The sequence below is a fragment of the Hypanus sabinus genome, chromosome 7 (genome assembly GCF_030144855.1).
Source record: "Hypanus sabinus isolate sHypSab1 chromosome 7, sHypSab1.hap1, whole genome shotgun sequence".
In the NCBI taxonomy this organism is placed as follows: Eukaryota; Metazoa; Chordata; class Chondrichthyes; order Myliobatiformes; family Dasyatidae; genus Hypanus; species Hypanus sabinus.
This window is the reverse complement of record NC_082712.1, coordinates 79,961,444-79,985,184: the sequence shown is the minus strand read 5'-3', so window position 1 is coordinate 79,985,184 and position 23,741 is coordinate 79,961,444.

Sequence of the window (23,741 nt, the reverse complement as noted above, 5' to 3'; positions counted from 1 at the left end):
AGTTTGGGGACTGATACAGGTCTGTAGGGAGAGGGTGGGACAGTGGGATTAGTTTGGGGACATACAGGTCTGTGATGAGAGGGTGGGGCAGTGGGATTAGTTTGGGGACTGATACAGGTCTGTGGAGAGAGTGGGACAGTGGGATTAGTTTTGGTATTGATACAAAGCTATGGGAGGACAGTGGGATTAGTTTCAGGACTGATACAGGTCTGTGGGGAGTGTGTGGGACAGTGCAATTAGTTTGGGGACTGATACAGTTCTGTGGGGAGAGTGTGGGACAGTGGGATTAGTTTGGGGACTGATACAGGTCTGTGGGGTGAGAGTGGGACAATGGGATTAGTTTGGGGACTGATACAGGTCTGTGGAGAGAGTGGGACAGTGGGATTAGTTTTGGTATTGATACAAAGCTATGGGAGGACAGTGGGATTAGTTTGGGGACTGATACAGGTCTGTGGGGAGAGAGTGGGACAGTGGGATTAGTTTGGGGACTGCTACAGGTCTGTGGGGAGAGAGTGGGACAGTGGGATTAGTTTGGGGACTGATACAGGTCTGTGGGGAGAGAGTGGGACAGTGGGATTAGTTTGGGGACTGATACAGGTCTGTGGGGAGAGAGTGGTACAGTGGGATCAGTTTGGGGACTGATACAGGTCTGTGGGGAGAGAGTGGGACAGTGGGATCAGTTTGGGGACTGATTCAGGTCTGTGGGGAGAGAGTGGGACAGTGGGATTAGTTTGGGGACTGATACAGGTCTGTGGGGAAACGGTGGGACAGTGGGATTAGTTTGGGGACTGATACAGGGCAGTGGGGAGAGGGTGGGACCGTGGGGTTAGTTTGGGTATTGATACAGGGCTATGGGGAGAGGGTGGGACAGTGGGATTGGTTTGGGGACTGATACAGGTCTGTGGGGAGAGGGTGGATCAGTGGGATTAGTTTGCGGACTGATACAGGTCTGTGGAGAGAGTGGGACAGTGGGATTTGTTTGGGGACTGATACCGGTCTGTGGGGAGAGAGTGGGACAGTGGGATTAGTTTGAGGACTGATACAGGTCTGTGGGGAGAGAGTGGGACAGTGGGATTAGTTTGGGGACATACAGGTCTGTGGGGAAACGGTGGGACAGTGGGATTAGTTTGGGGACTGATTCTGTTCTGTGTGGAGAGAGTGGGACAGTGGGATTAGTTTGGGGACTGATTCAGGTCTGTGGGGAGAGAGTGGGACAGTGGGATTTGTTTGGGGGCTGATACAGGTCTGTGGAGAGAGTGGGACAGTGGGATTAGTTTGGGGACTGATACAGGTCTGTGGGGAAACGGTGGGACAGTGGGATTTGTTTGGGGACTGATACAGGTCTGTGGAGAGAGTGGGACAGTGGGATTAGTTTGGGGACTGATACAGGTCTGTGGGGAGAGAGTGGGACAGTGGGATTAGTTTGGGGACTGATACAGGTCTGTGGAAAGAAAGTGGGACAGTGGGATTAGTTTGGGGACTGATACAGGTCTGTGGGAAGAGAGTGGATCAGTGGGATTAGCTTGAGGACTGATACAGGTCTGTGGGGAAACGGTGGGACAGTGGGATTTGTTTGGGGACTGATACAGGTCTGTGGAGAGAGTGGGACAGTGGGATTAGTTTGGGGACTGATACAGGTCTGTGGGGAGAGAGTGGGACAGTGGGATTTGTTTGGGGACTGATACAGGTCTGTGGAAAGAGAGTGGGACAGTGGGATTAGTTTGGGGACTGATACAGGTCTTTGGGGAGAGAGTCGGGCAGTGTGATTAGTTTCGGGACTGATTCAGGTCTGTGGGGAGAGAGTCGGGCAGTGGGATTAGTTTGGGGACTGATACAGGTCTGTGGGGAGAGAGTGGGAGAGTGGGATTAGTTTGCGGACTGATACAGGTCTGTGGGGAGAGAGTGGGACAGTGGGATTAGTTTGGGGACTGATACAGGTCTGTGTGAAGAGAGTGGATCAGTGGGATTAGTTTGGGGACTGATAGAGGTCTGTGGGGAGAGAGTGGGACAGTGGGATTAGTTTGGGGACTGATTCAGGTCTGTGGGGAGAGAGTGGGACAGTGGGATTTGTTTGGGGGCTGATACAGATCTGTGGGGAAACGTTGGGACAGTGGGATTTGTTTGGGGACTTATACAGCTCTGTGGAGAGAGTGGGACAGTGGGATTAGTTTGGGGACTGATACAGGTCTGTGGGGAAACGGTGGGATAGTGGGATTTGTTTGGGGACTGATACAGGTCTGTGGAGAGAGTGGGACAGTGGGATTAGTTTGGGGACTGATACAGGTCTGTGGGGAGAGAGTGGGACAGTGGGTTTAGTTTGGGGACTGATACAGGTCTGTGGAAGAGAGTGGGACAGTGGGATTAGTTTGGGGACTGATAAAGGTCTTTGGGGAGAGAGTCGGGCAGTGTGATTAGTTTCGGGACTGATTCAGGTCTGTGGGGAGAGAGTCGGGCAGTGGGATTAGTTTGGGGACTGATACAGGTCTGTGGGGAGAGAGTGGGACAGTGGGATTAGTTTGGGGACTGATACAGGTCTGTGGGGAGAGAGTGGGACAGTGGGATTAGTTTGGGGACTGATACAGGTCTGTGTGAAGAGAGTGGGACAGTGGGATTAGTTTGCGGACTGATACAGAGCTGTGGGAATAGGGTGGGACAGTGAGATTAGTTTGGGGACTGATACAGGTCTGTAGGGAGAGGGTGGGACAGTGGGATTAGTTTGGGGACATACAGGTCTGTGATGAGAGGGTGGGGCAGTGGGATTAGTTTGGGGACTGATACAGGTCTGTGGAGAGAGTGGGACAGTGGGATTAGTTTTGGTATTGATACAAAGCTATGGGAGGACAGTGGGATTAGTTTCAGGACTGATACAGGTCTGTGGGGAGTGTGTGGGACAGTGCAATTAGTTTGGGGACTGATACTGTTCTGTGGGGAGAGTGTGGGACAGTGGGATTAGTTTGGGGACTGATACAGGTCTGTGGGGTGAGAGTGGGACAATGGGATTAGTTTGGGGACTGATACAGGTCTGTGGAGAGAGTGGGACAGTGGGATTAGTTTGGGGACTGATACATGTCTGTGGGGAAACGGTGGGATAGTGGGATTTGTTTGGGGACTGATACAGGTCTGTGGAGAGAGTGGGACAGTGGGATTAGTTTGGGGACTGATACAGGTCTGTGGGGAGAGAGTGGGACAGTGGGATTAGTTTGGGGACTGATACAGGTCTGTGGAAGAGAGTGGGACAGTGGGATTAGTTTGGGGACTGATACAGGTCTTTGGGGAGAGAGTCGGGCAGTGTGATTAGTTTCGGGACTGATTCAGGTCTGTGGGGAGAGAGTCGGGCAGTGGGATTAGTTTGGGGACTGATACAGGTCTGTGGGGAGAGAGTGGGACAGTGGGATTAGTTTGGGGACTGATACAGGTCTGTGGGGAGAGAGTGGGACAGTGGGATTAGTTTGGGGACTGATACAGGTCTGTGTGAAGAGAGTGGATCAGTGGGATTAGTTTGGGGACTGATACAGAGCTGTGGGAATAGGGTGGGACAGTGGGATTAGTTTGGGGGACTGATACAGGTCTGTGTGAAGAGAGTGGGACAGTGCGATTAGTTTGGGGACTGATACAGAGCTGTGGGAATAGGGTGGGACAGTGAGATTAGTTTGGGGACTGATACAGGTCTGTAGGGAGAGGGTGGGACAGTGGGATTAGTTTGGGGACATACAGGTCTGTGATGAGAGGCTGGGGCAGTGGGATTACGTTGGGGACTGATACAGGTCTGTGGAGAGAGTGGGACAGTGGGATTAGTTTTGGTATTGATACAAAACTATGGGAGGACAGTGGGATTAGTTTCAGGACTGATACAGGTCTGTGGGGAGTGTGTGGGACAGTGCAATTAGTTTGGGGACTGATACAGTTCTGTGGGGAGAGTGTGGGACAGTGGGATTAGTTTGGGGACTGATACAGGTCTGTGGGGTGAGAGTGGGACATTGGGATTAGTTTGGGGACTGATACAGGTCTGTGGAGAGAGTGGGACAGTGGGATTAGTTTTGGTATTGATACAAAGCTATGGGAGGACAGTGGGATTAGTTTGGGGACTGATACAGGTCTGTGGGGAGAGAGTGGGACAGTGGGATTAGTTTGGGGACTGCTACAGGTCTGTGGGGAGAGAGTGGGACAGTGGGATTAGTTTGGGGACTGATACAGGTCTGTGGGGAGAGAGTGGGACAGTGGGATTAGTTTGGGGACTGATACAGGTCTGTGGGGAGAGAGTGGTACAGTGGGATCAGTTTGGGGAATGATACAGGTCTGTGGGGAGAGAGTGGGACAGTGGGATCAGTTTGGGGACTGATTCAGTTCTGTGGGGAGAGAGTGGGACAGTGGGATTAGTTTGTGGACTGATTCAGGTCTGTGGGGAGAGAGTGGGACAGTGGGATTAGTTTGGGGACTGATACAGGTCTGTGGGGAAACGGTGGGACAGTGGGATTAGTTTGGGGACTGATACAGGGCAGTGGGGAGAGGGTGGGACCGTGGGGTTAGTTTGGGTATTGATACAGGGCTATGGGGAGAGGGTGGGACAGTGGGATTGGTTTGGGGACTGATACAGGTCTGTGGGGAGAGGGTGGATCAGTGGGATTAGTTTGTGGACTGATACAGGTCTGTGGAGAGAGTGGGACAGTGGGATTTGTTTGGGGACTGATACCGGTCTGTGGGGAGAGAGTGGGACAGTCTGATTAGTTTGAGGACTGATACAGGTCTGTGGGGAGAGAGTGGGACAGTGGGATTAGTTTGGGGCCATACAGGTCTGTGGGGAAACGGTGGGACAGTTGGATTAGTTTGGGGACTGATTCAGTTCTGTGTGGAGAGAGTGGGACAGTGGGATTAGTTTGGGGACTGATTCAGCTCTGTGGGGAGAGAGTGGGACAGTGGGATTTGTTTGGGGGCTGATACAGGTCTGTGGGGAAACGATGGGACAGTGGGATTTCTATGGGGACTGATACAGGTCTGTGGAGAGAGTGGGACAGTGGGATTAGTTTGGGGACTGATACAGGTCTGTGGGGAAACGGTGGGACAGTGGGATTTGTTTGGGGACTGATACAGGTCTGTGGAGAGAGTGGGACAGTGGGATTAGTTTGGGGACTGATACAGGTCTGTGGGGATAGAGTGGGACAGTGGGATTAGTTTGGGGACTGATACAGGTCTGTGGAAAGAAAGTGGGACAGTGGGATTAGTTTGGGGACTGATACAGGTCTGTGGGAAGAGAGTGGATCAGTGGGATTAGTTTGAGGACTGATACAGGTCTGTGGGGAAACGGTGGGACAGTGGGATTTGTTTGGGGACTGATACAGGTCTGTGGAGAGAGTGGGACAGTGGGATTAGTTTGGGGACTGATACAGGTCTGTGGGGAGAGAGTGGGACAGTGGGATTTGTTTGGGGACTGATACAGGTCTGTGGAAAGAGAGTGGGACAGTGGGATTAGTTTGGGGACTGATACAGGTCTTTGGGGAGAGAGTCGGGCAGTGTGATTAGTTTCGGGACTGATTCAGGTCTGTGGGGAGAGAGTCGGGCAGTGGGATTAGTTTGGGGACTGATACAGGTCTGTGGGGAGAGAGTGGGAGAGTGGGATTAGTTTGCGGACTGATACAGGTCTGTGGGGAGAGAGTGGGACAGTGGGATTAGTTTGGGGACTGATACAGGTCTGTGTGAAGAGAGTGGATCAGTGGGATTAGTTTGGGGACTGATACAGGTCTGTGGGGAGAGAGTGGGACAGTGGGATTAGTTTGGGGACTGATACAGGTCTGTGGGGAGAGAGTGGGACAGTGGGATTAGTTTGGTGACTGATACAGGTCTGTGTGAAGAGAGTGGATCAGTGGGATTAGTTTGGGGACTGATACAGAGCTGTGGGAATAGGGTGGGACAGTGGGATTAGTTTGGGGACTGATACAGGTCTGTGTGAAGAGAGTGGGACAGTGCGATTAGTTTGGGGACTGATACAGAGCTGTGGGAATAGGGTGGGACAGTGAGATTAGTTTGGGGACTGATACAGGTCTGTAGGGAGAGGGTGGGACAGTGGGATTAGTTTGGGGACATACAGGTCTGTGATGAGAGGGTGGGGCAGTGGGATTAGTTTGGGGACTGATACAGGTCTGTGGAGAGAGTGGGACAGTGGGATTAGTTTTGGTATTGATACAAAGCTATGGGAGGACAGTGGGATTAGTTTCAGGACTGATACAGGTCTGTGGGGAGTGTGTGGGACAGTGCAATTAGTTTGGGGACTGATACAGTTCTGTGGGGAGAGTGTGGGACAGTGGGATTAGTTTGGGTACTGATACAGGTCTGTGGGGTGAGAGTGGGACATTGGGATTAGTTTGGGGACTGATACAGGTCTGTGGAGAGAGTGGGACAGTGGGATTAGTTTTGGTATTGATACAAAGCTATGGGAGGACAGTGGGATTAGTTTGGGGACTGATACAGGTCTGTGGGGAGAGAGTGGGACAGTGGGATTAGTTTGGGGACTGCTACAGGTCTGTGGGGAGAGAGTGGGACAGTGGGATTAGTTTGGGGACTGATACAGGTCTGTGGGGAGAGAGTGGGACAGTGGGATTAGTTTGGGGACTGATACAGGTCTGTGGGGAGAGAGTGGTACAGTGGGATCAGTTTGGGGACTGATACAGGTCTGTGGGGAGAGAGTGGGACAGTGGGATCAGTTTGGGGACTGATTCAGTTCTGTGGGGAGAGAGTGGGACAGTGGGATTAGTTTGTGGACTGATTCAGGTCTGTGGGGAGAGAGTGGGACAGTGGGATTAGTTTGGGGACTGATACAGGTCTGTGGGGAAACGGTGGGACAGTGGGATTAGTTTGGGGACTGATACAGGGCAGTGGGGAGAGGGTGGGACCGTGGGGTTAGTTTGGGTATTGATACAGTGCTATGGGGAGAGGGTGGGACAGTGGGATTGGTTTGGGGACTGATACAGGTCTGTGGGGAGAGAGTGGGACAGTGGGATTAGTTTGAGGACTGATACAGGTCTGTGGGGAGAGAGTGGGACAGTGGGATTAGTTTGGGGACATACAGGTCTGTGGGGAAACGGTGGGACAGTGGGATTAGTTTGGGGACTGATTCAGTTCTGTGTGGAGAGAGTGGGACAGTGGGATTAGTTTGGGGACTGATTCAGGTCTGTGGGGAGAGAGTGGGACAGTGGGATTTGTTTGGGGGCTGATACAGGTCTGTGGGGAAACGATGGGACAGTGGGATTTCTTTGGGGACTGATACAGGTCTGTGGAGAGAGTGGGACAGTGGGATTAGTTTGGGGACTGATACAGGTCTGTGGGGAAACGGTGGGACAGTGGGATTTGTTTGGGGACTGATACAGGTCTGTGGAGAGAGTGGGACAGTGGGATTAATTTGGGGACTGATACAGGTCTGTGGGGAGAGAGTGGGACAGTGGGATTAGTTTGGGGACTGATACAGGTCTGTGGAAAGAAAGTGGGACAGTGGGATTAGTTTGGGGACTGATACAGGTCTGTGGGAAGAGAGTGGATCAGTGGGATTAGTTTGAGGACTGATACAGGTCTGTGGGGAAACGGTGGGACAGTGGGATTTGTTTGGGGACTGATACAGGTCTGTGGAGAGAGTGGGACAGTGGGATTAGTTTGGGGACTGATACAGGTCTGTGGGGAGAGAGTGGGACAGTGGGATTTGTTTGGGGACTGATACAGGTCTGTGGAAAGAGAGTGGGACAGTGGGATTAGTTTGGGGACTGATACAGGTCTTTGGGGAGAGAGTCGGGCAGTGTGATTAGTTTCGGGACTGATTCAGGTCTGTGGGGAGAGAGTCGGGCAGTGGGATTAGTTTGGGGACTGATACAGGTCTGTGGGGAGAGAGTGGGAGAGTGGGATTAGTTTGCGGACTGATACAGGTCTGTGGGGAGAGAGTGGGACAGTGGGATTAGTTTGGGGACTGATACAGGTCTGTGTGAAGAGAGTGGATCAGTGGGATTAGTTTGGGGACTGATACAGGTCTGTGGGGAGAGAGTGGGACAGTGGGATCAGTTTGCGGACTGATTCAGTTCTGTGGGGAGAGGGTGGGACCGTGGGGTTAGTTTGGGTGTTGATACAGCGCTATGGGGAGAGGGTGGGACAGTGGGATTGGTTTGGGGACTGATACAGGTGTGTGGAGAGAGTGTGGGACAGTGGGATTAGTTTGGGGACTGATACAGGTCTGTGGGAAGAGAGTGGGACCGTGGGAATAGTTTGGGGACTGATACAGGTCTGTGGGGAGAGGGTGGATTAGTGGGATTAGTTTGGGGACTGATACAAGTCTGTGGGGAAACGGTGGGACAGTGGGATTTGTTTGGGGACTGATACAGGTCTGTGGAGAGAGTGGGACAGTGGGATTAGTTTGGGGACTGATACAGAGCAGTGGGGAGAGGGTGGGACCGTGGGGTTAGTTTTGGTATTGATACAGGGCTATGGGGAGAGGGTGGGACAGTGGGATTGGTTTGGGGACTGATACAGGTCTGTGGAGAGAGTGTGGGACAGTGGGATTAGTTTGGGGACTGATACAGGTCTGTGGGAAGAGAGTGGGACAGTGGGATTAGTTTGGGGACTGATACAGGTCTGTGGGGAGAGGGTGGATCAGTGGGATTAGTTTGGGGACTGATACAGGTCTGTGGAGAGAGTGGGACAGTGGGATTTGTTTGGGGACTGATACAGGTCCGTGGAGAGAGTGGGACAGTGGGAATAGTTTGGGTATTGATACAAAGCTATGGGAGGACAGTGGGATTAGTTTCGGGACTGATACAGGTCTGTGGGGAGAGAGTGGGACAGTGGGATTAGTTTGGGGACTGATACAGGTCTTTGGGGAGAGAGTGGGACAGTGGGATTAGTTTGGGGACTGATACAGGTCTGTAGGCAGAGGGTGGGACAGTGGGATTAGTTTGGGGACATACAGGTCTGTGATGAGAGGGTGGGGCAGTGGGATTAGTTTGGGGACTGATACAGGTCTGTGGAGAGAGTGGGACAGTGGGATTAGTTTTGGTATTGATACAAAGCTATGGGAGGACAGTGGGATTAGTTTCAGGACTGATACAGGTCTGTGGGGAGTGTGTGGGACAGTGCAATTAGTTTGGGGACTGATACAGTTCTGTGGGGAGAGTGTGGGACAGTGGGATTAGTTTGGGGACTGATACAGGTCTGTGGGGTGAGAGTGGGACAATGGGATTAGTTTGGGGACTGATACAGGTCTGTGGAGAGAGTGGGACAGTGGGATTAGTTTTGGTATTGATACAAAGCTATGGGAGGACAGTGGGATTAGTTTGGGGACTGATACAGGTCTGTGGGGAGAGAGTGGGACAGTGGGATTAGTTTGGGGACTGCTACAGGTCTGTGGGGAGAGAGTGGGACAGTGGGATTAGTTTGGGGACTGATACAGGTCTGTGGGGAGAGAGTGGGACAGTGGGATTAGTTTGGGGACTGATACAGGTCTGTGGGGAGAGAGTGGTACAGTGGGATCAGTTTGGGGACTGATTTAGGTCTGTGGGGAGAGAGTGGGACAGTGGGATCAGTTTGGGGACTGATTCAGGTCTGTGGGGAGAGAGTGGGACAGTGGGATTAGTTTGGGGACTGATACAGGTCTGTGGGGAAACGTTGGGACAGTGGGATTAGTTTGGGGACTGATACAGGGCAGTGGGGAGAGGGTGGGACCGTGGGGTTAGTTTGGGTATTGATACAGGGCTATGGGGAGAGGGTGGGACAGTGGGATTGGTTTGGGGACTGATACAGGTCTGTGGGGAGAGGGTGGATCAGTGGGATTAGTTTGCGGACTGATACAGGTCTGTGGAGAGAGTGGGACAGTGGGATTTGTTTGGGGACTGATACCGGTCTGTGGGGAGAGAGTGGGACAGTGGGATTAGTTTGAGGACTGATACAGGTCTGTGGGGAGAGAGTGGGACAGTGGGATTAGTTTGGGGACATACAGGTCTGTGGGGAAACGGTGGGACAGTGGGATTAGTTTGGGGACTGATTCTGTTCTGTGTGGAGAGAGTGGGACAGTGGGATTAGTTTGGGGACTGATTCAGGTCTGTGGGGAGAGAGTGGGACAGTGGGATTTGTTTGGGGGCTGATACAGGTCTGTGGGGAAACGATGGGACAGTGGGATTTCTTTGGGGACTGATACAGGTCTGTGGAGAGAGTGGGACAGTGGGATTAGTTTGGGGACTGATACAGGTCTGTGGGGAAACGGTGGGACAGTGGGATTTGTTTGGGGACTGATACAGGTCTGTGGAGAGAGTGGGACAGTGGGATTAGTTTGGGGACTGATACAGGTCTGTGGGGAGAGAGTGGGACCGTGGGATTAGTTTGGGGACTGATACAGGTCTGTGGAAAGAAAGTGGGACAGTGGGATTAGTTTGGGGACTGATACAGGTCTGTGGGAAGAGAGTGGATCAGTGGGATTAGTTTGAGGACTGATACAGGTCTGTGGGGAAACGGTGGGACAGTGGGATTTGTTTGGGGACTGATACAGGTCTGTGGAGAGAGTGGGACAGTGGGATTAGTTTGGGGACTGATACAGGTCTGTGGGGAGAGAGTGGGACAGTGGGATTTGTTTGGGGACTGATACAGGTCTGTGGAAAGAGAGTGGGACAGTGGGATTAGTTTGGGGACTGATACAGGTCTTTGGGGAGAGAGTCGGGCAGTGTGATTAGTTTCGGGACTGATTCAGGTCTGTGGGGAGAGAGTCGGGCAGTGGGATTAGTTTGGGGACTGATACAGGTCGGTGGGGAGAGAGTGGGAGAGTGGGATTAGTTTGCGGACTGATACAGGTCTGTGGGGAGAGAGTGGGACAGTGGGATTAGTTTGGGGACTGATACAGGTCTGTGTGAAGAGAGTGGATCAGTGGGATTAGTTTGGGGACTGATACAGGTCTGTGGGGAGAGAGTGGGACAGTGGGATCAGTTTGGGGACTGATTCAGTTCTGTGGGGAGAGAGTGGGACAGTGGGATTAGTTTGTGGACTGATTCAGGTCTGTGGGGAGAGGGTGGGACCGTGGGGTTAGTTTGGGTGTTGATACAGCGCTATGGGGAGAGGGTGGGACAGTGGGATTGGTTTGGGGACTGATACAGGTGTGTGGAGAGAGTGTGGGACAGTGGGATTAGTTTGGGGACTGATACAGGTCTGTGGGAAGAGAGTGGGACCGTGGGAATAGTTTGGGGACTGATACAGGTCTGTGGGGAGAGGGTGGATTAGTGGGATTAGTTTGGGGACTGATACAGGTCTGTGGGGAAACGGTGGGACAGTGGGATTTGTTTGGGGACTGATACAGGTCTGTGGAGAGAGTGGGACAGTGGGATTAGTTTGGGGACTGATACAGAGCAGTGGGGAGAGGGTGGGACCGTGGGGTTAGTTTTGGTATTGATACAGGGCTATGGGGAGAGGGTGGGACAGTGGGATTGGTTTGGGGACTGATACAGGTCTGTGGAGAGAGTGTGGGACAGTGGGATTAGTTTGGGGACTGATACAGGTCTGTGGGAAGAGAGTGCGACAGTGGGATTAGTTTGGGGACTGATACAGGTCTGTGGGGAGAGGGTGGATCAGTGGGATTAGTTTGGGGACTGATACAGGTCTGTGGAGAGAGTGGGACAGTGGGATTTGTTTGGGGACTGATACAGGTCCGTGGAGAGAGTGGGACAGTGGGAATAGTTTGGGTATTGATACAAAGCTATGGGAGGACAGTGGGATTAGTTTCGGGACTGATACAGGTCTGTGGGGAGAGAGTGGGACAGTGGGATTAGTTTGGGGACTGATACAGGTCTTTGGGGAGAGAGTGGGACAGTGGGATTAGTTTGGGGACTGATACAGGTCTGTGGGGAGAGAGTGGGACAGTGGGATTAGTTTGGGGACTGATACAGGTCTGTGGGGAGAGAGTGGGGCAGTGGGATTAGTTTGGGGACTGATACAGGTCTGTGGGGAGAGAATGGATCAGTGGGATTAGTTTAGGGACTGATACAGGTCTGTGGGGAGAGAGTGGTACAGTGGGATTAGTTTGGGGACTGATACAGTTCTGTGGGGAGAGAGTGGTACAGTGGGATTAGTTTGGGGACTGATACAGGTCTGTGGGGAGAGAGTGGGACAGTGGGATTAGTTTGGGGACTGATTCAGGTCTGTGGGGAGAGAGTGGGACAGTGGGATTTGTTTGGGGGCTGATACAGGTCTGTGGGGAAACGGTGGGACAGTGGGATTTGTTTGGGGACTTATACAGCTCTGTGGAGAGAGTGGGACAGTGGGATTAGTTTGGGGACTGATACAGGTCTGTGGGGAAACGGTGGGATAGTGGGATTTATTTAGGGACTGATACAGGTCTGTGGAGAGAGTGGGACAGTGGGATTAGTTTGGGGACTGATACAGAGCAGTGGGGAGAGGGTGGGACCGTGGGGTTAGTTTTGGTATTGATACAGGGCTATGGGGAGAGGGTGGGACAGTGGGATTGGTTTGGGGACTGATACAGGTCTGTGGAGAGAGTGTGGGACAGTGGGATTAGTTTGGGGACTGATACAGGTCTGTGGGAAGAGAGTGGGACAGTGGGATTAGTTTGGGGACTGATACAGGTCTGTGGGGAGAGGGTGGATCAGTGGGATTAGTTTGGGGACTGATACAGGTCTGTGGAGAGAGTGGGACAGTGGGATTTGTTTGGGGACTGATACAGGTCCGTGGAGAGAGTGGGACAGTGGGAATAGTTTGGGTATTGATACAAAGCTATGGGAGGACAGTGGGATTAGTTTCGGGACTGATACAGGTCTGTGGGAAGAGAGTGGGGCAGTGGGATTAGTTTGGGGACTGATGCAGGTCTGTGGGGAGAGAGTGGATCAGTGGGATTAGTTTGGGGACTGATACAGAGCGGTGGGAATAGGGTGGGACAGTGGGATTAGTTTGGGGACTGATACAGGTCTGTAGGGAGAGGGTGGGACAGTGGGATTAGTTTGGGGACTGATACAGGTCTGTGGGGAGAGAGTGGGACAGTGGGATTTGTTTGGGGACTGATTCAGGTCTGTGGGGAGAGAGTGGGACAGTGGGATTTGTTTGGGGGCTGATATAGGTCTGTGGGGAAACGGTGGGACAGTGGGATTTGTTTGGGGACTTATACAGGTCTGTGGAGAGAGTGGGTCAGTGGGATTAGTTTGTGGACTGATACAGGTCTGTGGGGAAACGGTGGGACAGTGTGATTAGTTTGGGGACTGATTCAGGTCTGTGGGGAGAGAGTCGGGCAGTGGGATTAGTTTGGGGACTGATACAGGTCTGTGGGGAGAGAGTGGGACAGTGGGATTAGTTTGGGGACTGATACAGGTCTGTGGGGAGAGAGTGGGACAGTGGGATTAGTTTGGGGACTGATACAGGTCTGTGGGAAGAGAGTGGGGCAGTGGGATTAGTTTGGGGACTGATGCAGGTCTGTGCGGAGAGAGTGGATCAGTGGGATTAGTTTGGGGACTGATACAGAGCGGTGGGAATAGGGTGGGACAGTGGGATTAGTTTGGGGACTGATACAGGTCTGTAGGGAGAGGGTGGGACAGTGGGATTAGTTTGGGGACATACAGTTCTGTGATGAGAGGGTGGGGCAGTGTGATTAGTTTGGGGACTGATTCAGGTCTGTTGGGAGAGAGTGGGACAGTGGGGTTAATTTGGGGACTGATACAGGTGTGTGGGGAGAGAGTGGGACAGTGGGATTAGTTTGGGGACCGATTCAGGTCTGTGGGGAGGGAGTGGGACAGTGGGATTAGTTTGGGGACTGATACACGTCTGTGGGGAGACGGTGGGACAGTGGGATTAGTTTGGGGACTGATACAGGTCTGTGGGGAGTGAGTGGGACAGTGGGATTAGTTTGGGGACTGATACAGGTCTGTGGGGAGAGAGTGGGACAGTGGGATTAGTTTGGGGACTGATACACGGCAGTGGGGAGAGGGTGGGACCGTGGTGTTAGTTTGGGTATTGATACAGGGATATGGGGAGAGGGTGGGACATTTGGATTAGTTTGGGGACTGATGCAGGTCTGTGGAGAGAGTGGGACAGTGGGATTTGTTTGGGGACTGATACAGGTCTGTGGAGCGAGTGGGACAGTGGGATTAGTTTGGGTATTGATACAAAGCTATGGGAGGACAGTGGGATTAGTTTGGGGACTGATACAGGTCTGTGGGGAGATAGTGGGACAGTGGGATTAGTTTGGGGACTGATACAGGATTGTGGGGAGAGAGTGGGACAGTGGGATTAGTTTGGGGACTGATACAGGTCTGCGGGGAGAGAGTGGTACAGTGGGATTAGTTTGGGGACTGATACAGGTCTGTGGGGAGAGAGTGGGACAGTGGGATTAGTTTGGGGACTGATTCAGATCTGTGGAGAGAGTGGGACAGTGGGATTAGTTTGGGGATTGATACAGGTCTGTGGGAAGAGAGTGGATCAGTCGGATTAGTTTGGGGACTGATACAGGTCTGTGGGGAGAGAGTGGGACAGTGGGATTAGTTTGGGGACTGATACAGGTCTGTGGGGAGACAGTGGAACAGTGGGATTAGTTTGGGGACTGATACAGGTCTGTGGGGAGAGAGTGGATCAGTGGGATTAGTTTGGGACTGATACAGGTCTGTGGGGAGAGAGTGGTACAGTGGGATTAGTTTGGGGACTGATTCAGGTCTGTGGGGAAACGGTGGGACAGTGGGATTAGTTTGGGGACTGATACAGGTCTGTGGGGAGAGGGTGGATCAGTGGGATTAGTTTGGGGACTGATACAGGTCTGTGGAGAGAGTGGGACAGTGGGATTTGTTTGGGGACTGATACAGGTCTGTGGAGAGAGTGGGACAGTGGGATTAGTTTGGGTATTGATACAAAGCTATGGGAGGACAGTGGGATTAGTTTGGGGACTGATACAGGTCTGTGGGGAGAGAGTGGGACAGTGGGATTAGTTTGGGGTCCGATTCAGGTCTGTGGGGAGGGAGTGGGACAGTGGGGTTAGTTTGGGGACTGATACACGTCTGTGGGGAGACGGTGGGACAGTGGGATTAGTTTGGGGACTGATACAGGTCTGTGGGGAGTGAGTGGGACAGTGGGATTAGTTTGGGGACTGATACAGGTCTGTGGGGAGAGAGTGGGACAGTGGGATTAGTTTGGGGACTGATACACGGCAGTGGGGAGAGGGTGGGACCGTGGGGTTAGTTTGGGTATTGATACAGGGATATGGGGAGAGGGTGGGACATTTGGATTAGTTTGGGGACTGATGCAGGTCTGTGGAGAGAGTGGGACAGTGGGATTTGTTTGGGGACTGATACAGGTCTGTGGAGCGAGTGGGACAGTGGGATTAGTTTGGGTATTGATACAAAGCTATGGGAGGACAGTGGGATTAGTTTGGTGACTGATACAGGTCTGTGGGGAGAGAGTGGGACAGTGGGATTAGTTTGGGGACTGATACAGGATTGTGGGGAGAGAGTGGGACAGTGGGATTAGTTTGGGGACTGATACAGGTCTGCGGGGAGAGAGTGGTACAGTGGGATTAGTTTGGGGACTGATACAGGTCTGTGGGGAGAGAGTGGGACAGTGGGATTAGTTTGGGGACTGATTCAGATCTGTGGAGAGAGTGGGACAGTGGGATTAGTTTGGGGATTGATACAGGTCTGTGGGAAGAGAGTGGATCAGTCGGATTAGTTTGGGGACTGATACAGGTCTGTGGGGAGAGAGTGGGACAGTGGGATTAGTTTGGGGACTGATACAGGTCTGTGGGGAGAGAGTGGAACAGTGGGATTAGTTTGGGGACTGATACAGGTCTGTGGGGAGAGAGTGGATCAGTGGGATTAGTTTGGGGACTGATACAGGTCTGTGGGGAGAGAGTGGTACAGTGGGATTAGTTTGGGGACTGATTCAGGTCTGTGGGGAAACGGTGGGACAGTGGGATTAGTTTGGGGACTGATACAGGTCTGTGGGGAGAGGGTGGATCAGTGGAATTAGTTTGGGGACTGATACAGGTCTGTGGAGAGAGTGGGACAGTGGGATTTGTTTGGGGACTGATACAGGTCTGTGGAGAGAGTGGGACAGCGGGATTAGTTTGGGTATTGATACAAAGCTATGGGAGGACAGTGGGATTAGTTTGGGAACTGATACAGGTCTGTGGGGAGAGAGTGGGACAGTGGGATTAGTTTGGGGACTGATACAGGTCTGTGGGGAGAGAGTGGGGCAGTGGGATTTGTTTGGGGGCTGATACAGGTCTGTAGGGAGAGGGTGGATCAGTGGGATTAGTTTGGGGACTGATACAAAGCTATGGGAGGACAGTGGGATTAGTTTCGGGACTGATACAGGTCTGTGGGGAGAGTGTGGGACAGTGCAATTAGTTTGGGGACTGATACAGTTCTGTGGGGAGACAGTGGGACAGTGGGATTAGTTTGGGGACTGATACAGGTCTTTGGGGTGAGAGTGGGACAATGGGATTAGTTTGGGGACTGATGCAGGTCTGTGGAGAGAGTGGGACAGTGGGATTAGTTTGGGTATTGATACAAAGCTATGGGAGGACAGTGGGATTAGTTTGGGGACTGATACAGGTCTGTGGGGAGAGAGTGGGACAGTGGGATTAGTTTGGGGACTGATTCAGGTCTGTGGGGAAACGGTGGGACAGTGGGATTAGTTTGGGGACTGATACAGGTCTGTGGGGAGAGGGTGGATCAGTGGGATTAGTTTGGGGACTGATACAGGTCTGTGGAGAGAGTGGGACAGTGGGATTTGTTTGGGGTCTGATACAGGTCTGTGGAGAGAGTGGGACAGTGGGATTAGTTTGGGTATTGATACAAAGCTATGGGAGGACAGTGGGATTAGTTTGGGGACTGATACAGGTCTGTGGGGAGAGAGTGGGACAGTGGGATTAGTTTGGGGACTGATACAGGGCAGTGGGGAGAGGGTGGGATCGTGGGGTTAGTTTGGGTATTGATACAGGGCTATGGGGAGAGTGTGGGACAGTGGGATTAGTTTGGGGACTGATACAGGTCTGTGGGAAGAGAGTGGGACAGTGGGATTAGTTTGGGGACTGATACAGGTCTGTGGGGAGAGGGTGGATCAGTGGGATTAGTTTGGGGACTGATACAGGTCTGTGGAGAGAGTGGGACAGTGGGATTTGTTTGGGGACTGAAACAGGTCTGTGGAGAGAGTGGGACTGTGGGATTAGTTTGGGTATTGATACAAAGCTATGGGAGGACAGTGGGATTAGTTTGGGGACTGATACAGGTCTGTGGGGAGAGAGTGGGACAGTGGGATTTGGGGACTGATACAGGTCTGTGGGGAGAGAGTGGGACAGTGGGATTAGTTTGGGGACTGATACAGGTTTGTGGGGAGAGAGTGGGGCAGTGGGATTTGTTTGGGGACTGATACAGGTCTGTGGAGCGAGTGGGACAGTGGGATTAGTTTGGGTATTGATACAAAGCTATGGGAGGACAGTGGGATTAGTTTGGGGACTGATACAGGTCTGTGGGGAGAGAGTGGGACAGTGGGATTAGTTTGGGGACTGATACAGGTCTGTGGGAAGAGAGTGGGGCAGTGGGATTAGTTTGGGGACTGATGCAGGTCTGTGGGGAGTGAGTGGATCAGTGGGATTAGTTTGGGGACTGATACAGAGCGGTGGGAATAGGGTGGGACAGTGGGATTAGTTTGGGGACTGATACAGGTCTGTAGGGAGAGGGTGGGACAGTGGGATTAGTTTGGGGACTGATACAGGTCTGTGGGGAGAGAGTGGGACAGTGGGATTTGTTTGGGGACTGATTCAGGTCTGTGGGGAGAGAGTGGGACAGTGGGATTTGTTTGGGGGCTGATATAGGTCTGTGGGGAAACGGTGGGACAGTGGGATTTGTTTGGGGACTTATACAGGTCTGTGGAGAGAGTGGGTCAGTGGGATTAGTTTGTGGACTGATACAGGTCTGTGGGGAAACGGTGGGACAGTGTGATTAGTTTGGGGACTGATTCAGGTCTGTGGGGAGAGAGTCGGGCAGTGGGATTAGTTTGGGGACTGATACAGGTCTGTGGGGAGAGAGTGGGACAGTGGGATTAGTTTGGGGACTGATACAGGTCTGTGGGGAGAGAGTGGGACAGTGGGATTAGTTTGGGGACTGATACAGGTCTGTGGGAAGAGAGTGGGGCAGTGGGATTAGTTTGGGGACTGATGCAGGTCTGTGCGGAGAGAGTGGATCAGTGGGATTAGTTTGGGGACTGATACAGAGCGGTGGGAATAGGGTGGGACAGTGGGATTAGTTTGGGGACTGATACAGGTCTGTAGGGAGAGGGTGGGACAGTGGGATTAGTTTGGGGACATACAGTTCTGTGATGAGAGGGTGGGGCAGTGTGATTAGTTTGGGGACTGATTCAGGTCTGTTGGGAGAGAGTGGGACAGTGGGGTTAATTTGGGGACTGATACAGGTGTGTGGGGAGAGAGTGGGACAGTGGGATTAGTTTGGGGACCGATTCAGGTCTGTGGGGAGGGAGTGGGACAGTGGGATTAGTTTGGGGACTGATACACGTCTGTGGGGAGACGGTGGGACAGTGGGATTAGTTTGGGGACTGATACAGGTCTGTGGGGAGTGAGTGGGACAGTGGGATTAGTTTGGGGACTGATACAGGTCTGTGGGGAGAGAGTGGGACAGTGGGATTAGTTTGGGGACTGATACACGGCAGTGGGGAGAGGGTGGGACCGTGGTGTTAGTTTGGGTATTGATACAGGGATATGGGGAGAGGGTGGGACATTTGGATTAGTTTGGGGACTGATGCAGGTCTGTGGAGAGAGTGGGACAGTGGGATTTGTTTGGGGACTGATACAGGTCTGTGGAGCGAGTGGGACAGTGGGATTAGTTTGGGTATTGATACAAAGCTATGGGAGGACAGTGGGATTAGTTTGGGGACTGATACAGGTCTGTGGGGAGATAGTGGGACAGTGGGATTAGTTTGGGGACTGATACAGGATTGTGGGGAGAGAGTGGGACAGTGGGATTAGTTTGGGGACTGATACAGGTCTGCGGGGAGAGAGTGGTACAGTGGGATTAGTTTGGGGACTGATACAGGTCTGTGGGGAGAGAGTGGGACAGTGGGATTAGTTTGGGGACTGATTCAGATCTGTGGAGAGAGTGGGACAGTGGGATTAGTTTGGGGATTGATACAGGTCTGTGGGAAGAGAGTGGATCAGTCGGATTAGTTTGGGGACTGATACAGGTCTGTGGGGAGAGAGTGGGACAGTGGGATTAGTTTGGGGACTGATACAGGTCTGTGGGGAGACAGTGGAACAGTGGGATTAGTTTGGGGACTGATACAGGTCTGTGGGGAGAGAGTGGATCAGTGGGATTAGTTTGGGGACTGATACAGGTCTGTGGGGAGAGAGTGGTACAGTGGGATTAGTTTGGGGACTGATTCAGGTCTGTGGGGAAACGGTGGGACAGTGGGATTAGTTTGGGGACTGATACAGGTCTGTGGGGAGAGGGTGGATCAGTGGGATTAGTTTGGGGACTGATACAGGTCTGTGGAGAGAGTGGGACAGTGGGATTTGTTTGGGGACTGATACAGGTCTGTGGAGAGAGTGGGACAGTGGGATTAGTTTGGGTATTGATACAAAGCTATGGGAGGACAGTGGGATTAGTTTGGGGACTGATACAGGTCTGTGGGGAGAGAGTGGGACAGTGGGATTAGTTTGGGGTCCGATTCAGGTCTGTGGGGAGGGAGTGGGACAGTGGGATTAGTTTGGGGACTGATACAGGTCTGTGGGGAGAGAGTGGGACAGTGGGATTAGTTTGGGGACTGATACACGGCAGTGGGGAGAGGGTGGGACCGTGGGGTTAGTTTGGGTATTGATACAGGGATATGGGGAGAGGGTGGGACATTTGGATTAGTTTGGGGACTGATGCAGGTCTGTGGAGAGAGTGGGACAGTGGGATTTGTTTGGGGACTGATACAGGTCTGTGGAGCGAGTGGGACAGTGGGATTAGTTTGGGTATTGATACAAAGCTATGGGAGGACAGTGGGATTAGTTTGGGGACTGATACAGGTCTGTGGGGAGAGAGTGGGACAGTGGGATTAGTTTGGGGACTGATACAGGATTGTGGGGAGAGAGTGGGACAGTGGGATTAGTTTGGGGACTGATACAGGTCTGCGGGGAGAGAGTGGTACAGTGGGATTAGTTTGGGGACTGATACAGGTCTGTGGGGAGAGAGTGGGACAGTGGGATTAGTTTGGGGACTGATTCAGATCTGTGGAGAGAGTGGGACAGTGGGATTAGTTTGGGGATTGATACAGGTCTGTGGGAAGAGAGTGGATCAGTCGGATTAGTTTGGGGACTGATACAGGTCTGTGGGGAGAGAGTGGGACAGTGGGATTAGTTTGGGGACTGATACAGGTCTGTGGGGAGAGAGTGGAACAGTGGGATTAGTTTGGGGACTGATACAGGTCTGTGGGGAGAGAGTGGATCAGTGGGATTAGTTTGGGGACTGATACAGGTCTGTGGGGAGAGAGTGGTACAGTGGGATTAGTTTGGGGACTGATTCAGGTCTGTGGGGAAACGGTGGGACAGTGGGATTAGTTTGGGGACTGATACAGGTCTGTGGGGAGAGGGTGGATCAGTGGGATTAGTTTGGGGACTGATACAGGTCTGTGGAGAGAGTGGGACAGTGGGATTTGTTTGGGGACTGATACAGGTATGTGGAGAGAGTGGGACAGCGGGATTAGTTTGGGTATTGATACAAAGCTATGGGAGGACAGTGGGATTAGTTTGGGAACTGATACAGGTCTGTGGGGAGAGAGTGGGACAGTGGGATTAGTTTGGGGACTGATACAGGTCTGTGGGGAGAGAGTGGGGCAGTGGGATTTGTTTGGGGGCTGATACAGGTCTGTAGGGAGAGGGTGGATCAGTGGGATTAGTTTGGGGACTGATACAAAGCTATGGGAGGACAGTGGGATTAGTTTCGGGACTGATACAGGTCTGTGGGGAGAGTGTGGGACAGTGCAATTAGTTTGGGGACTGATACAGTTCTGTGGGGAGACAGTGGGACAGTGGGATTAGTTTGGGGACTGATACAGGTCTTTGGGGTGAGAGTGGGACAATGGGATTAGTTTGGGGACTGATGCAGGTCTGTGGAGAGAGTGGGACAGTGGGATTAGTTTGGGTATTGATACAAAGCTATGGGAGGACAGTGGGATTAGTTTGGGGACTGATACAGGTCTGTGGGGAGAGCGTGGGACAGTGGGATTAGTTTGGGGACTGATACAGGTCTGTGGGGAGAGAGTGGGACAGTGGGATTAGTTTGGGGACTGATTCAGGTCTGTGGGGAAACGGTGGGACAGTGGGATTAGTTTGGGGACTGATACAGGTCTGTGGGGAGAGGGTGGATCAGTGGGATTAGTTTGGGGACTGATACAGGTCTGTGGAGAGAGTGGGACAGTGGGATTTGTTTGGGGTCTGATACAGGTCTGTGGAGAGAGTGGGACAGTGGGATTAGTTTGGGTATTGATACAAAGCTATGGGAGGACAGTGGGATTAGTTTGGGGACTGATACAGGTCTGTGGGGAGAGAGTGGGACAGTGGGATTAGTTTGGGGACTGATACAGGGCAGTGGGGAGAGGGTGGGATCGTGGGGTTAGTTTGGGTATTGATACAGGGCTATGGGGAGAGTGTGGGACAGTGGGATTAGTTTGGGGACTGATACAGGTCTGTGGGAAGAGAGTGGGACAGTGGGATTAGTTTGGGGACTGATACAGGTCTGTGGGGAGAGGGTGGATCAGTGGGATTAGTTTGGGGACTGATACAGGTCTGTGGAGAGAGTGGGACAGTGGGATTTGTTTGGGGACTGAAACAGGTCTGTGGAGAGAGTGGGACTGTGGGATTAGTTTGGGTATTGATACAAAGCTATGAGAGGACAGTGGGATTAGTTTGGGGACTGATACAGGTCTGTGGGGAGAGAGTGGGACAGTGGGATTTGGGGACTGATACAGGTCTGTGGGGAGAGAGTGGGACAGTGGGATTAGTTTGGGGACTGATACAGGTTTGTGGGGAGAGAGTGGGGCAGTGGGATTTGTTTGGGGACTGATACAGGTCTGTGGAGCGAGTGGGACAGTGGGATTAGTTTGGGTATTGATACAAAGCTATGGGAGGACAGTGGGATTAGTTTGGGGACTGATACAGGTCTGTGGGGAGAGAGTGGGACAGTGGGATTAGTTTGGGGACTGATACAGGATTGTGGGGAGAGAGTGGGACAGTGGGATTAGTTTGGGGACTGATACAGGTCTGCGGGGAGAGAGTGGTACAGTGGGATTAGTTTGGGGACTGATACAGGTCTGTGGGGAGAGAGTGGGACAGTGGGATTAGTTTGGGGACTGATTCAGATCTGTGGAGAGAGTGGGACAGTGGGATTAGTTTGGGGATTGATACAGGTCTGTGGGAAGAGAGTGGATCAGTCGGATTAGTTTGGGGACTGATACAGGTCTGTGGGGAGAGAGTGGGACAGTGGGATTAGTTTGGGGACTGATACAGGTCTGTGGGGAGACAGTGGAACAGTGGGATTAGTTTGGGGACTGATACAGGTCTGTGGGGAGAGAGTGGATCAGTGGGATTAGTTTGGGGACTGATACAGGTCTGTGGGGAGAGAGTGGTACAGTGGGATTAGTTTGGGGACTGATTCAGGTCTGTGGGGAAACGGTGGGACAGTGGGATTAGTTTGGGGACTGATACAGGTCTGTGGGGAGAGGGTGGATCAGTGGGATTAGTTTGGGGACTGATACAGGTCTGTGGAGAGAGTGGGACAGTGGGATTTGTTTGGGGACTGATACAGGTCTGTGGAGAGAGTGGGACAGTGGGATTAGTTTGGGTATTGATACAAAGCTATGGGAGGACAGTGGGATTAGTTTGGGGACTGATACAGGTCTGTGGGGCGAGAGTGGGACAGTGGGATTAGTTTGGGGACTGATACAGGTCTGTGGGGATAGAGTGGGACAGTGGGATTAGTTTGGGGACTGATACAGGTCTGTGGGGAGAGAGTGGGACAGTGGGATTAGTTTGGGGACTGATACAGCTCTGTGGGGACAGAGTGGGGCAGTGGGATTTGTTTGGGGGCTGATACAGGTCTGTAGGGAGAGGGTGGATCAGTGGGATTAGTTTGGGGACTGATACAAAGCTATGGGAGGACAGTGGGATTAGTTTCGGGACTGATACAGGTCTGTGGGGAGAGTGTGGGACAGTGCAATTAGTTTGGGGACTGATACAGTTCTGTGGGGAGAGAGTGGGACAGTGCGATTAGTTTGGGGACTGATACAGGTCTTTGGGGTGAGAGTGGGACAATGGGATTAGTTTGGGGACTGATGCAGGTCTGTGGAGAGAGTGGGACAGTGGGATTAGTTTGGGTATTGATACAAAGCTATGGGAGGACAGTGGGATTAGTTTGGGGACTGATACAGGTCTGTGGGGAGAGCGTGGCACAGTGGGATTAGTTTGGGGACTGATACAGTTCTGTGGGGAGAGAGTGGGACAGTGGGATTAGTTTGGGGACTGATACAGGTCTGTAGGGAGAGGGTGGGACAGTGGGATTAGTTTGGGGACATACAGTTCTGTGATGAGAGGGTGGGGCAGTGTGATTAGTTTGGGGACTGATTCAGGTCTGTTGGGAGAGAGTGGGACAGTGGGGTTAGTTTGGGGACTGATACAGGTGTGTGGGGAGAGAGTGGGACAGTGGGATTAGTTTGGGGACCGATTCAGGTCTGTGGGGAGGGAGTGGGAC